General features: G+C 42.2%; 1 protein-coding gene across 1 annotated transcript in view; it reads right to left on the bottom strand.

Moving 5' to 3' along the window:
• The window catches only part of LOC146796676 (uncharacterized), a 208743-nt gene that overhangs the window by 123726 nt on the left and 71084 nt on the right, over positions 1-13933 (bottom strand). The window lies entirely within an intron of this gene.

The following is a 13933-nucleotide window of genomic DNA, read 5'->3' as shown; positions in this document are numbered from 1 at the left end:
ACGTAAGTGGGTGCTCTATTTTGATACATACTGATAAGCAACATTATCTGTTTAGGTGCCCAATTTTTGACACTCACACATCATTTTGTACCCAAATGTCGAACACAGGGTTTGCAAAATATTCACCCTACGTAAAAACAGATGAAGTATATTGTGTGTGTGTGTGCGAAGGACATTTGTAAATGCAGAAATTCTCCAAAATATGTCATAATTTCCACAATTGAAAATAGAGGGCTAGAGGTGAGTTAGTGGGCATTCCTGTGAGGCCTAACCTGCCGTACAAGGTGAACACTGAACACCACAAACTCAGCCATGTGTATCTATCCTAAATAGCAAAGGGCGTGAGGTGTACATAGAAGATCCATCTGTCCTAATCTGCAGACCAACAATCGTTGACTATCCCTAGACAGTTTTTGACCTCCTGTACAGATTTTAGGCCTGTATGCTTTCCCTCACTACAGTCCAGCTAAAGTGTGTCTCCTCTCTGAGCGAGGCCTGCTATAGGTTGCAAAAGCACTAGCCAATCTTGTAAAGTTGGCCTAAATGTGGAAGGTGAAGCATAAACCTTAATCAGATTTTTCTGACCCACATTCTTTATTCAGCCAGAGAGCTGTGTGAATTTGACCTTGGAGTACAGAGTAACTAACAGTGGTGTATGGATGTTTCGGGCTGTGTCGATGTGGTGAATACATCTGCAAAGTAGGTACACAAAGATGGGAGGGCATGCAAAATGCAACCTGGTCAACATCTGTCACCAGCTCTCATATGAGAGATGTTAGTTTCAAGAATTCTTCTAAGCTAAATGTAACTTTCAACGTGTAACATTCTTAATTCCAGGCTGAACTGGTCTCCTGAGTTTCTGCTTTCCCATTATTCCTGGCTCCCTTGAAAAGAAACATAAAATAACTCAGAAGATTTTATTATTTTTTCTCCTCTCCCATAGATTTGCAAGGGCGCCTTGGAGATCTATCTTGAAGAAGGCTACACGCAGTTCTTTCTTAAATTAGTTTGTTTCTAATTTCTACATTATAATTGCTGATATTTTAGTTTTACTATTTATATCAAGCTTTGTCTAGAACCTAAGTTCTTTGTCCCTTGCACTCTTGCTGATTCCTGCTTTTCCTAGCGCATCTAGCAGGTAGAAGCCTTGAGATCTAAGTGGAGGGCCTCAAAAATCCTTTCACTTCCAGTTTAATACTTAGAGTGCTTTCCATGCAGAGTTAAGATTGCACTAAGGTTCTAGCCACTCTTTCACCTATTCTCTTTTAGTTACTTCCTCACGGTATATGTGCAGTACATCTGCCCATTAGGTCATGCAAGATTGCACGGATACACACACATACTGCTGCCAGTGGATATGGTTATACAAAGTATTAAGGAATTGGTCATTGTGCTATGAAGACCCACATTGACACACAGAGGTGCCCTTAAATCTTTGCGTTCCTTCTCAGACTTATTCATCACATTTTCACTGACAAACACATCCATATACCTCTGCCTCATCACTCTTCCTTGTGTCTCGTCTCTCAACTGGCTCCCATTCGAAGCCAGGATCCAGATGAAAATAGCCTTTATGACGCACAATGTCCTCCACTAGATGAACACTGGTACCTCGCACAAACCCTCATGATCTCACAAGACAGCCACTCCTGGCGGATAACAGGCCCCTCCTGCTGAAAACTCCAAGATTTCCCCCGCCAAAAAAAATGAATAAACCCTACGCCTGCACTTTTACCGTATCTGCCTTAAGGATATGGAACTCTCTCCCGGTGGAGATTCAATCTATCAAATAAAACCCTCACTTTTCAGTAAATTGGCCAAAAGAATTCTACTGAACATATTCCTAACAAGAATCTGGACAAGGGAGACTAGTGCAGGGCCCAACAACTGTAGTCCTCCCGAGACACGGTTATCACCGGTGTCGTTCATTAAGCTGCCAGGTGAGGGGACAATTGAAAGTGAACATTATGTGTTTATGTTGTTTTCAATTTGATGGTTATTATATGGTTATGTGACGAGGTATGGGTTTTTATATCCATAGGTCATGTGTGCACTTTATAAAACTCTCTAAATAAAATAAAAAGTAGATGTGGTGGAATACAGAAGCATGAAGTAGCGGTTTGGTGGTGATCTGGGATACAAAGTAGTCACGCAATTGTTTAGGAATGTGTATCATATATATGAGAGCAATTAGATTTATGGAAGTCTGTCTGTGTTCTATAGTAGAACAGAGGCAGTGAAAGAGGCAGCGTAATGATTATGGGTAATTAACGTCCACCCGCAAGGCTTTGTTGTGAGAAAATTAGACATCCGTGGCCCCAGTTACATACTTTTTCGCCCACTTAAACTGAACTTAGGTGGGCAAAAAGGTATTTGGAAGTGCATATTATATTGGCATATACTCCTAAGGAGAGCACAGCACACTGAAATATCCATCAGTACGACAGGCAGGGTTAGGCTTGTGGTGTTGACAAGGGGAGGATTGGTGGGTGTCCTTTCAGAAGGCAAGGCTGTGCACACCCACCAAGTCTTAACTCAGTGTGTATTCAGAAAACTTTCCAATGGTTTCCACACTCAATGCGTGCACTTAGGTAAGTGCCACAGAGACTGGTAGAGTAATGTAACCTGAATGTGAAGTCCTGGTTTCATAAAAGTGCACGTGAAAGGATTACACAAAACCATTCTGTGATACTAAGGGATGTATGGACAGGGAGTCTAGGTACACAGGCATATAAAGAAACTGAACAGAGAAGTAGGTTTGCAGGGGTGAAAGGACATCTAAAATAGGTACATAGCCATTAATACTATGTAAAGATGAAATGTAGTGGTGTATGTGCATGCAGAGTCTATCCAATGATGTGTGGGCATGTACAGTAAGTGTAAAGCAAGCATAATGTTGTGTATGCACATTTAAAGGTGTTTTTTCAAAGACATACAGCCATTCAGGCAAACATGATGGTGTATAAATGTTTGAAATAGGGACAACGTGGTGAATATGCATGAAAATCACATACACAGTAATGCACAAGTGAAAATGAAGGACAGTTTAAGAAACAAAATAAGGTTTTTGTGACAACAGGCTAGAGCATCAGTTACCCCATTTTTGCCACAAGTAGTCCTGACTGCACGCACCGTTGAGAGGAGCCTTAGCAGTCAGGAGTAGTGGATGCACACACTCAGACAATTGACACATAAGGCTGAGAGAGCCATCAGAAAGAAATATGGTGGTTAGTATCCTACCAGAACAACAACAAAGAGACACAAACCAAAGTCCCACAGATGAACCTCTAGTAAAGGACAAAGGATCTGTTTTCACCAAAAGTCAACTGTCTGACCATACTCAGGTGCCAACACTCCAAAATGCAGTAGGACAAAAAAAGCCATCCTTGTAACCAAAGATTACCTCATGTGAGACACAAAAAGATCTAGAAAAAGTCCCAATTTAATGTGAAAAAGACAAACAAGAACAAAGGTCACACCCAGTGTTGTCCCCACCTTGGCCCTTTGCAGGATGTTTTTGTTTATTAAGGCCAAACCGAGCATTGATTTCTGGCTTTCTCCCTCTACTGAAGTTATGCATAGCTTTGGAATTGACTGGCTTCAAGCCTTTTTCAACATTAGTCATTTCTGGCATTGAATCCAACCGCACAAATCTTGCATATAATATACAAATATACAAGATGGCAGAATTTCTTCATCTGCCGTCTCATTCCAACATGACGTGAAGTTAAAAGAAAATACTGGCCCTATATAAGTTGATATTCTGAGGTACTTTTTCAGTATGCATGTAAGATATTTAGAGAAGGAGTTACTGTACATTTACGTGTAAGAAATACACAAGGAAAGTGGTGGCATATTGGGATGGCTTAAGAACGTTTTTTAGAGGGCCTAAAGGTGGCATTACATTTGAATGGCTTAAATAGGCAATATATCTGGATGGTTAAAAAGCAGCTGCATATTTTGATGCCTTAAATAGGTGATATATTAGGATGGTGAAAAAGCAGCAATATATTTGGATGACTGAAAATAGGTGATATATCTCGATGGCTTACAATTGGATGTATGTTTCCATTGATTAAAATAGGTTCTATATCTTGATGGCTTAAAAGTGGACTATATTTCCATTCATTAAAATAGTTTAAATATCTGGAGGGCTTAAAAGTGGAAGTTTATTTGGGTGACAACATAGTTGATATATCTGAATGGTCTAAAAGGGGTGTTACATTTGGGTGGCTTAAAATCTGTGATATATCTTGATAGCTTAATAGATGTGTTTTATTTGGGTGGGTTCACAGTGGCATTAAATTTGTATGGCTAATAGCAGTGGCAATTTTGGACTGCTAAACTTGTCCTATTCTGAGCTGAACTTAGATTGGCTGTCACACAGCAACATTTTAACACTGTTTCTGAAAACCAGCTCTTAATTAGCTACATATTGTCATATTTTTAAGAGAAGGTTTCTCAGGAAGTTTGGCCCAGTTGAATGCATTTTTACCACAGTGAAAAGTGTCTTAGAGTGCACCAGTATACTCCCTGAATAGTGCGAAACATGTTGATGTGCAAAAATATTGTGGCCTAAATTTTGTGGACCAAAGTGTCAACAAGGTAAGTATATACAGGTAAGTTTAGATTTACTATTCTTGAGTCCACATATATGTACGTTAACAATACATATATTTTGATGGAATCTATAAACCTAGACATGGAGTTAAGAATAGCAAACCTATGCTTACCAAGGCCTTGACGTTTCACACATGGAGATATTGTCACAAGACCTTCTGAAATGTAACTGAGTGCATGATATCTAACGATCAGTCGCCGTGGTTTCCTGCACTTTGAGTTTACCTGAGGTATCGAACCCACCTCACGCTTTTGATTCAATTATCCTACTGAATAATTGTTTGAATTTGTTATCCTGTAATTGTTAACAAAGACATAATGCAGTTGTATACATTCATTAATGCTGGTTCCTCAAATTGGTAGCTGGATTTATTAGAAGTGTGTTAACATGAGAGAAGCACACTTCTTGTCCTCTGCTTAGATATGGCGGACTTGTGTCCGAAGTCTAACTTATTTTTTCCTTTATGATTCAGGTACTCTAGGGGACATCCCTGAAATGTTAATTAGCAAATCCTTTTAAAGTGGCTTGTTAAAAGTGTGGGAACTGTACACAGCCCGTAGACCGGCATGAAGGTCATTGCATTGTTGTGTTACATTTAGGCCATGAGACAAGGAAGAATGCCACTCCCTGGAGAGGTTCCATGGGGATCATGAAATATGAAGGAACAACACTGCAGACAGGAGTTTCAATGGAGTCATGAGATAAGAAGAAACAACACTGCAGGCAGATGTTTCAGGGGAGCCATGGGAAAAGAAACAACACTGCAGGCGGGGGTTTCAATGGAGTCATGAGATAAGAAGAAACAAAAGTGCAGGCAGGTGTTTCAATAGAGTCATGAGATAAGAAACAAACACTGCAGGCAGAGGTTTCAATTGAGTCATGAGATAAGAAGTAACAAAACTGAAGGCAGGGATTTTAATGGAGTCATGAGACAGAAAGAAACAACACTGCAGGCGGGGGTTTCAATTGAGTCATGAGATAAGAAGAAACAACACTGCAGGCAGGGGTTTCAATGGAGTTGGGAGATAAGAAACAACACTGCAGGCAGGGGTTTCAATTGAGTCATGAGATAAGAAGAAACAAAACTGCAGGCAGGGGTTTTAATGGAGTCATGAGACAGGTAGAAACAACACTGCAGGCAGGGGTTTCATTGGAGTCATGAGATAAAAAGAAACAACACTGCAGGCAGGGGTTTCAATAGAGTCATGAGATAAGAAGAAACAAAACTGCAGGCAGGGGTTTTAATGGAGTCATGAGACAGGTAGAAACAACACTGCAGGCAGGGGTTTCATTGGAGTCATGAGATAAAAAGAAGCAACACTGCAGGCAGGGGTTTTATTGGACTCATGAGATAAGAAGAAATAACACTGCAGGCAGGGGTTTCAATAGAGTCATGAGATAAGAAGAAACAACACTGCAGGCAGGGGTTTCAATGGATTCATGAGATAAGAAGAAACACTGCAGGCAGGGGTTTCAATAGAGTCATGAGATAAGGATAAACAACACTGCAGGCAGGGGTTTCAATGGACTCATGAGATAATAAGAAACAACACTGAAGGCAGTGGTTTCAATGGAGTCATGAGATAAGCAGAAACACTGCAGGCAGGGTATTTCAAAAGAGTAATGAGATAAGAAGAAAAACACTGCATGCAGGGTTTTCAATGGAGTCAGGAGATAAGAAGAAACTATACTGCAGGCATGGGTTTCAATGGAGTCATGAGATAAGAAGAAACAACGCTCCCGACAGAGGATTCATTGGGACAATGAAATAGGAAGAAATAGCACTGTATGTCTAGAAATCACCGGAGACACGAGACAGGAGGAAGAAATACCACTGTAAAAAGGTTTTATAGGAAGTAGTGGACAGAATGAAATATCACTGCATACAGAGGTTCCTTTGAAATCGTGAGATAGCTATATGTATAGCTTATACAGGGCCCCATTGAGTCATGAGCTATGAATTCATATCACACGATGCAAAGGTTTCTTGGAGTCTTGAAGCAGAAATGAATAACACTTCAAGCAAAGGTGACATGAGTCCCAAGACATGAATGAATATCACTGCACTCAGGTTCCAGTGGGGTCATACGACTCGAATGACTATCAATCCCTACTGAGGTCCCACCAGGGATACAAGAAATGAATGAATATCTCTGTGTGCATAGTTTCCAATGTAGTCATAAGAGTGTAATGAATATCACTTTTTACAGAGCTTTTATCGGAGACACAAGAAAGGAATGAATACCACTGCACTCAGAGGTTCCAGTGGAGTCATAAGACTGGAATGACTATCACTCCCTACAGAAGTTCAATTGAAGAAACATGAAATAAATGAATGTCACTGCATTCAATTGTTTCTTTAGATTGATGAGATACGAGTGAACATTCAGTTCAATTCATGGGGCAGAAATGAATATCGGAGCATGCATAGGTTTCTTTGATTTCATGTGACAGGAATGAATATAGCTCCAAAAGATAGATTAATGTCACTATGTGTAGAGTTTTAAAAAATTGCTGAGAAAGGAAGAAACAACTACACTGAATTCAGGAGGTATGCATGCTCACTGACTTCTTTTTAAAGCCCCATTACTGATTCTCTAACTTTATACAGAGACCACTCGTATCGTGGCCTTCTAATGTCTAAAGTTTGATCATACTAGTTGGAATCTGTCTGTAAAATGGCTTTTGTTGGGAGTTAAAGACTAGTTTTTATTTTAGAAATCTTTGTAATGGACTATGTCTGAAGTATGCTGACTGGGACTTATGTGGGCAAAACTGCTTAATTTGGAACAGAATCAAGTAAGGTGTCAATGAGGTGTACCACTTGGAAATGCTCACATTCGAGATCAGAGGACCTTTATCTGTCATCAGAACGTTGTCTCAGTGCATTGTGTAATATTAGCTTTAGACTATGGGCACTGGAATTATGCTATTCTACATCCACAGTAATTTCTGCGTAATTATGAATTAGCTGTACTTGCCACATAATCCATCATCTTTGGCATAAACTGCAGATTTTAAGAAAAAAAAAGGTTTCTTGCTAAAATGGATCAAAAGTTACTAAAAATGCTGACAACTGTGTTGCCGGGCAGTGGCAGGCTCTTTACTGCACCTTTCATTTGGTGATTGTTGCATTTAGGTGGTCAACCGATATTATCGTGGTGCCACCTCCTCCCACACTTTTAACATTGTAACATTTACAAAATAGTAAAGTAATGCTGCCACAAAATGTGGCCGCATTACAGCACATAATATGCCTTTCTTGTCGCATAACTTTGTTAAACTCACTGCTAAACTTGTTCCTCACCTGCCACATAATTCCAGTGGCATCAGTTTGTACCTTCATCCTGCATACAGGAAAGGAAGATAAGATTCCTTTTGATTATAGGTATGCATGTTCATACAGCGAGGTTATGCAGTTATACCTCCTTAAAGGAGAACAGTGGCAGTTTCTCGAGTTTATAATTTGATCACTTATTGAGAAATTCTAGCTGTGAATTCTAAAATACAGTGATATGGGCACTGGGCTCCGCCTACATTGTCGTAAGCTCTTAAGAGAAGGACCACTGTCTAAGACTGGAACCCAGGTAATTGACACTGTGGATGCAAGGGATTGCTTTGTATGTACGCATGCTATGTTCTAATCGGTCTTGACATTGTTGTGTACCCTCCCTTATCGGGGTGTGCCTATATCCTGTATTTTTCTCGACTATGATATTATTGATTCTATTTGTCGCTGCTCTCTGAATAATTGTAAAGCGCTCTGATACCCGCAAGGGTCACGTTTGCGCTATATAAAACTTAAATAAATAAATAAATACGCTATTGAAACATGCTAGTCCTCTGTTGCCCTTCTTGTTCCAGACCATTATACATTTAAACGATCTGTTCTAAGTCCATCACAGTGCATGCTGTACCATCCAGATAAAATACTGATGAATTCAATAAGTGTCTAAATAATTTAAGTGGTTCATTTTCAATTTTATAAAATATGATGGAAGTTGATGCCTGGTGGGTGGAAATGGTTGAAACTAAACAAACTTTCAAGCAGCTGGCTCAGTGCAAAGGCAGTTTTTGAACAATCTGATGGGCCTCTCTACTGCCTGTGTTTCTTTCTTCATCAGTCTTTGTCCTGTACCCGGTGCTTTACCCATTTGTGTGTCCATGCCTCTGCATCTAAGGAAAGACAAGGTGGGGCCAAGGGAACGCCATCTACCAAGAATCCACTGGATCATTTCCTTGCTCCAAAAAACAAAATAAGATAGATTGCTTTTGTTTTTTGTTATGGTCCAGAGGTTGATCCATCCCTGATGTTGCTTCGTTTAAGGATCTTTTAGACAGATCAAGATCAGGGTGTGCGCATAAGATGCAGAATCCAAAGAAGATAAACTAGCGGGTAATGCAACATTGTCATCATTTTCACAAAAGTACAAACTCTATAGTGTGTCTGACGCCCTCCTGCCTCTTCGAATGCACTAGAGCTAACCCACTAAGACTGTGGTAACACCACTCTGTACCTGGCCCCAGATGAGACTATGTCCTCCAAGCAAAGTTCATGATGTTGAAGCTCCGCTTCACAAAGATGACTCAAGTTAACTGTACCCGTAGAGTTCGGTCTTCAGGAAGAAGGTGGGCGAAAGACTTAGGAATCAATAACATTGAGTGGCAGTGAAATGCACCTCCTCATTAGGAGCAGTCTTTGTACTCTTGAGAAAATGATGGGGATGTTGGCTGTCCCCTGCTACGGTACCCTCTACCAGAATTTTCTTCATGCCATTACTTACCTGACGGACAGCCCTCCTTCTCCTCCTGAGACTTCTTCTCAGGGAACATGATGATATGATTCCTTCTTTAGCCTAACAAAAGGTATGTTTTTTAAACAAGGTATTTTTTTCAACTAAGAATGAATACATTGCCAACTTGGACACTCCATTATAATTGCCTTGCTGAACAACATGAATATATGGTTAAAGGACAGGACTGGAATAACACAGATCCACCACCTCAACATTCCGGATATAATTGTATGCACTACGTTGGAGGGAGAAAATGTCTTGGATTGCTTGTGTAATTTGGGCTCTGCTGGAAAAAGTCCACTAACCTCCTCTGCGCAGCCTGAGCATCTCCTTAATGTACCCAAATATGCCAAACATATCGGAACTTAGTGAAGAATTATGGGTCACTGGAAAGCAGGCAACCTTATCTCATGTTGGGCATTTGAAGGGTTCTTGGTGGGGGTAGGGGCAAATCCACTTTCTTATCAAGTGTGACTACACCCACTACCCTCAATCATTTTATATTTCTTTTTGAACCAATTTTCTATCTCCAATGTCCCCTGTCCTTGCGTCTCTAGTTGTCTTCTGAGACAATTAATATTTTAATATCCTTTTCCTTTCTTATGTCGCAATTTTGATACCATTAGCTCTGTTTAGGGTGCGCCCATGACTGTAAAAAATGAACACGTCATAACTCTTGCCTTGAGTTCTCAAGGAAAACTCAAATCCTTTAATAAAAACATTTCTTTAAACCTCTTGGTCCTTGTCTCTTTCTGTTTTCAAATTTCTCGCTCTGTAAGTGCTTCTATCAATATATATGTATATTTCTAAAGGCACTGCTTGTGTACATGTGTCTTTGTATGTGTACGTGTGCCTACTCTCCTCTTCACCAATCAATGGGCATTGTTTACCAAAAAAGTACTACATTTTCCTCTGTAGAAAACACCTACCTACGGAAGCAGATTTACTACATTTTGATGTTCTTGAGCATTCCCAGAAATATGCCTGGAAAGCTGTGCCAGGATCAGGCTTCCAGGCATACTTCTGGGAATGTCATGTGACTGTTTGAAAAGGCTGCCTTCCGCCTGGGAGGAGCTTTCCATAGCAGAGAACTCAGCAAAGAGGAAAGGGAGCCTCCTGTACAAATGTGTGAAAGGGAGCCTCATATACAAATGCGTGAAAGGGAGCCTCCTGTACAAAGGCGTGAAAGGGAGCCTCCTGTACAATGGCGTGAAAGGGAGCCCCCTTTACAAATGTGTGAAAGGGAGCCTGCGACACAGGGAGCCTTCTGTACAAATGCGTGAAAGGGAGCCTCCTGTACAAAGGCGTGAAAGGGAGCCCCCTGTACAAATGCGTGAAAGGGAGCCTCCTGTACAAATGTGTGAAAGGGAGCCTCATATACAAATGCGTGAAAGTGAGCCTCCTGTACAAATGTGTGAAAGGGAGCTTCCTGTACAAATGCGTGACAGTGAGCCTCCTGTACAAATGTGTGAAAGGGAGCTTCCTGTACAAATGCGTGACAGTGAGCCTCCTGTACAAATGTGTGAAAGGGAGCCTCCTGTACAAAGGCGTGAAAGGGAGCCCCCTGTACAAATGTGTGAAAGTGAGTCTACTGCACAAATGCGTGACAGTGAGCCTCCTGTACAAATGTGTGAAAGGGAGCTTCCTGTACAAATGCGTGACAGTGAGCCTCCTGTACAAATGCGTGAAAGGGAGCCTCCTGTACAAAGGCGTGAAAGGGAGCCCCCTGTACAAATGTGTGAAAGGGAGCCTGCGACACAGGGAGCCTTCTGTACAAATGCGTGAAAGGGAGCCTCCTGTACAAAGGCGTGAAAGGGAGCCCCCTGTACAAATGCGTGAAAGGGAGCCTCCTGTACAAATGTGTGAAAGGGAGCCTCATATACAAATGCGTGAAAGTGAGCCTCCTGTACAAATGTGTGAAAGGGAGCTTCCTGTACAAATGCGTGACAGTGAGCCTCCTGTACAAATGTGTGAAAGGGAGCCTCCTGTACAAAGGCGTGAAAGGGAGCCCCCTGTACAAATGCGTGAAAGGGAGCCTCCTGTACAAATGTGTGAAAGGGAGCCTCATATACAAATGCGTGAAAGTGAGCCTCCTGTACAAATGTGTGAAAGGGAGCTTCCTGTACAAATGCGTGACAGTGAGCCTCCTGTACAAATGTGTGAAAGGGAGCCTCCTGTACAAAGGCGTGAAAGGGAGCCCCCTGTACAAATGTGTGAAAGTGAGTCTACTGCACAAATGCATGAAAGGGAGCCTACTGTATAAAAGCACGAAAGGGAGCCTCCTGTACAAATGCTTGAAAGCGAGCCTCCTGTACAAATGTGTGAAAGGGAGCCTACTGTATAAAAGCACGAAAGGGAGCTTCCTGTACAAATGCTTGAAAGGGAGCCTCCTGTACAAATGTGTGAAAGGGAGCCTACTGTATGAAAGCACGAAAGGGAGCCTCCTGTACAAATGTGTGAAAGAGAGCCTCCTGTACAAATGTGTGAAAGGGAGCCTCCTGTACAAATGTGTGAAAGGGAGCCTACTGTATAAAAGCACGAAAGGGAGCCTCCTGTACAAATGCTTGAAAGGGAGCCTCCTGTACAAATGTGTGAAAGGGAGCCTACTGTATAAAAGCATGAAAGGGAGCCTCCTGTACAAATGCTTGAAAGCGAGCCTCCTGTACAAATGTGTGAAAGGGAGCCTACTGTATAAAAGCATGAAAGGGAGCCTCCTGTACAAATGCTTGAAAGCGAGCCTCCTGTACAAATGTGTGAAAGGGAGCCTGCGACACAGGGAGCCTTCTGTACAAATGCGTGAAAGGGAGCCTCCTGTACAAAGGCGTGAAAGGGAGCCCCCTGTACAAATGCGTGAAAGGGAGCCTCCTGTACAAATGTGTGAAAGGGAGCCTCATATACAAATGCGTGAAAGTGAGCCTCCTGTACAAATGTGTGAAAGGGAGCTTCCTGTACAAATGCGTGACAGTGAGCCTCCTGTACAAATGTGTGAAAGGGAGCCTCCTGTACAAAGGCGTGAAAGGGAGCCCCCTGTACAAATGTGTGAAAGGGAGCCTACTGTATAAAAGCACGAAAGGGAGCCTCCTGTACAAATGCTTGAAAGCGAGCCTCCTGTACAAATGTGTGAAAGGGAGCCTACTGTATAAAAGCACGAAAGGGAGCTTCCTGTACAAATGCTTGAAAGGGAGCCTCCTGTACAAATGTGTGAAAGGGAGCCTACTGTATGAAAGCACGAAAGGGAGCCTCCTGTACAAATGTGTGAAAGAGAGCCTCCTGTACAAATGTGTGAAAGGGAGCCTCCTGTAAAAATGTGTCAAAGGGAGCCTACTGTATAAAAGCACGAAAGGGAGCCTCCTGTACAAATGCTTGAAAGGGAGCCTCCTGTACAAATGTGTGAAAGGGAGCCTACTGTATAAAAGCATGAAAGGGAGCCTCCTGTACAAATGCTTGAAAGCGAGCCTCCTGTACAAATGTGTGAAAGGGAGCCTACTGTATAAAAGCATGAAAGGGAGCCTCCTGTACAAATGCTTGAAAGCGAGCCTCCTGTACAAATGTGTGAAAGGGAGCCTACTGTATAAAAGCACGAAAGGGAGCCTCCTGTAGAAATGCTTGAAAGCGAGCCTCCTGTACAAATGTGTGAAAGGGAGTCTACTGTATAAAAGCACGAAAGGGAGCCTCCTGTACAAATGTGTGAAAGGGAGCCACCTATACAAATGCGTGAAAGTGAGCCTCCTGTAAAAATGCGTGAAAGGGAGCCTTCTGTACAAATGCGTGAAAGGGAGCCTCCTGTACAAATATGTGAGAGGGAGGCTCCTATACAAATGCGTGAAAGTGAGCCTCCTGTACAAATGTGTGAAAGGGAGCCTCCTGTACAAATGCATGAAAGTGAGCCTCCTGTACAAATGTGTGAAAGTGAGGCTCCTGTACAAATGCATGAAAGGGAGCCTGCGACACAGGGAGCCTTCTGTACAAATGCGTGAAAGGGAGCCTCCTGTACAAATGCGTGAAAGGGAGCCTCCTGTACAAATGTGTGAAAAGGAGCCTCCTGTACAAATGCGTGAAAGGGAGCCTCTTGTACAAATACGTGAAAGGGAGGCTCCTATAAAAAATGCGTGAAAGTGAGCCTCCTGTAGAAATGCGTGAAAGGGAGCCTCGTGTACAAATGCGTGAAAGTGAGCCTCCTGTACAAATGCGTGAAAGTGAGGCTCCTGTACAAATGCATGAAAGGGAGCCTGCGACACAGTGAGCCTTCTGTACAAATGCGTGAAAGGGAGCCTCCTGTACAAATGCGTGAAAGGGAGCCTCCTGTACAAAAGTGTGAAAGGGAGCCTCCTGTACAAATGCATGAAAGGGAGCCTCCTGTACAAATACATTAAAGGGAGGCTCCTATACAAATGCGTGAAAGTGAGCCTCCTGTACAAATGCGTGAAAGGGAGCCTCCTGTACAAATGCGTGAAAGGGAGCCTCCTGTACAAAAGTGTGAAAGGGAGCCTCCTGTACAAATGCATGAAAGGGAGCC

Source organism: Triturus cristatus, chromosome 10 (assembly GCF_964204655.1).
Source record: "Triturus cristatus chromosome 10, aTriCri1.1, whole genome shotgun sequence".
In the NCBI taxonomy this organism is placed as follows: Eukaryota; Metazoa; Chordata; class Amphibia; order Caudata; family Salamandridae; genus Triturus; species Triturus cristatus.
Note: the sequence above shows the minus strand (reverse complement) of the source record. Positions and strands in the feature narration are given on the sequence as shown.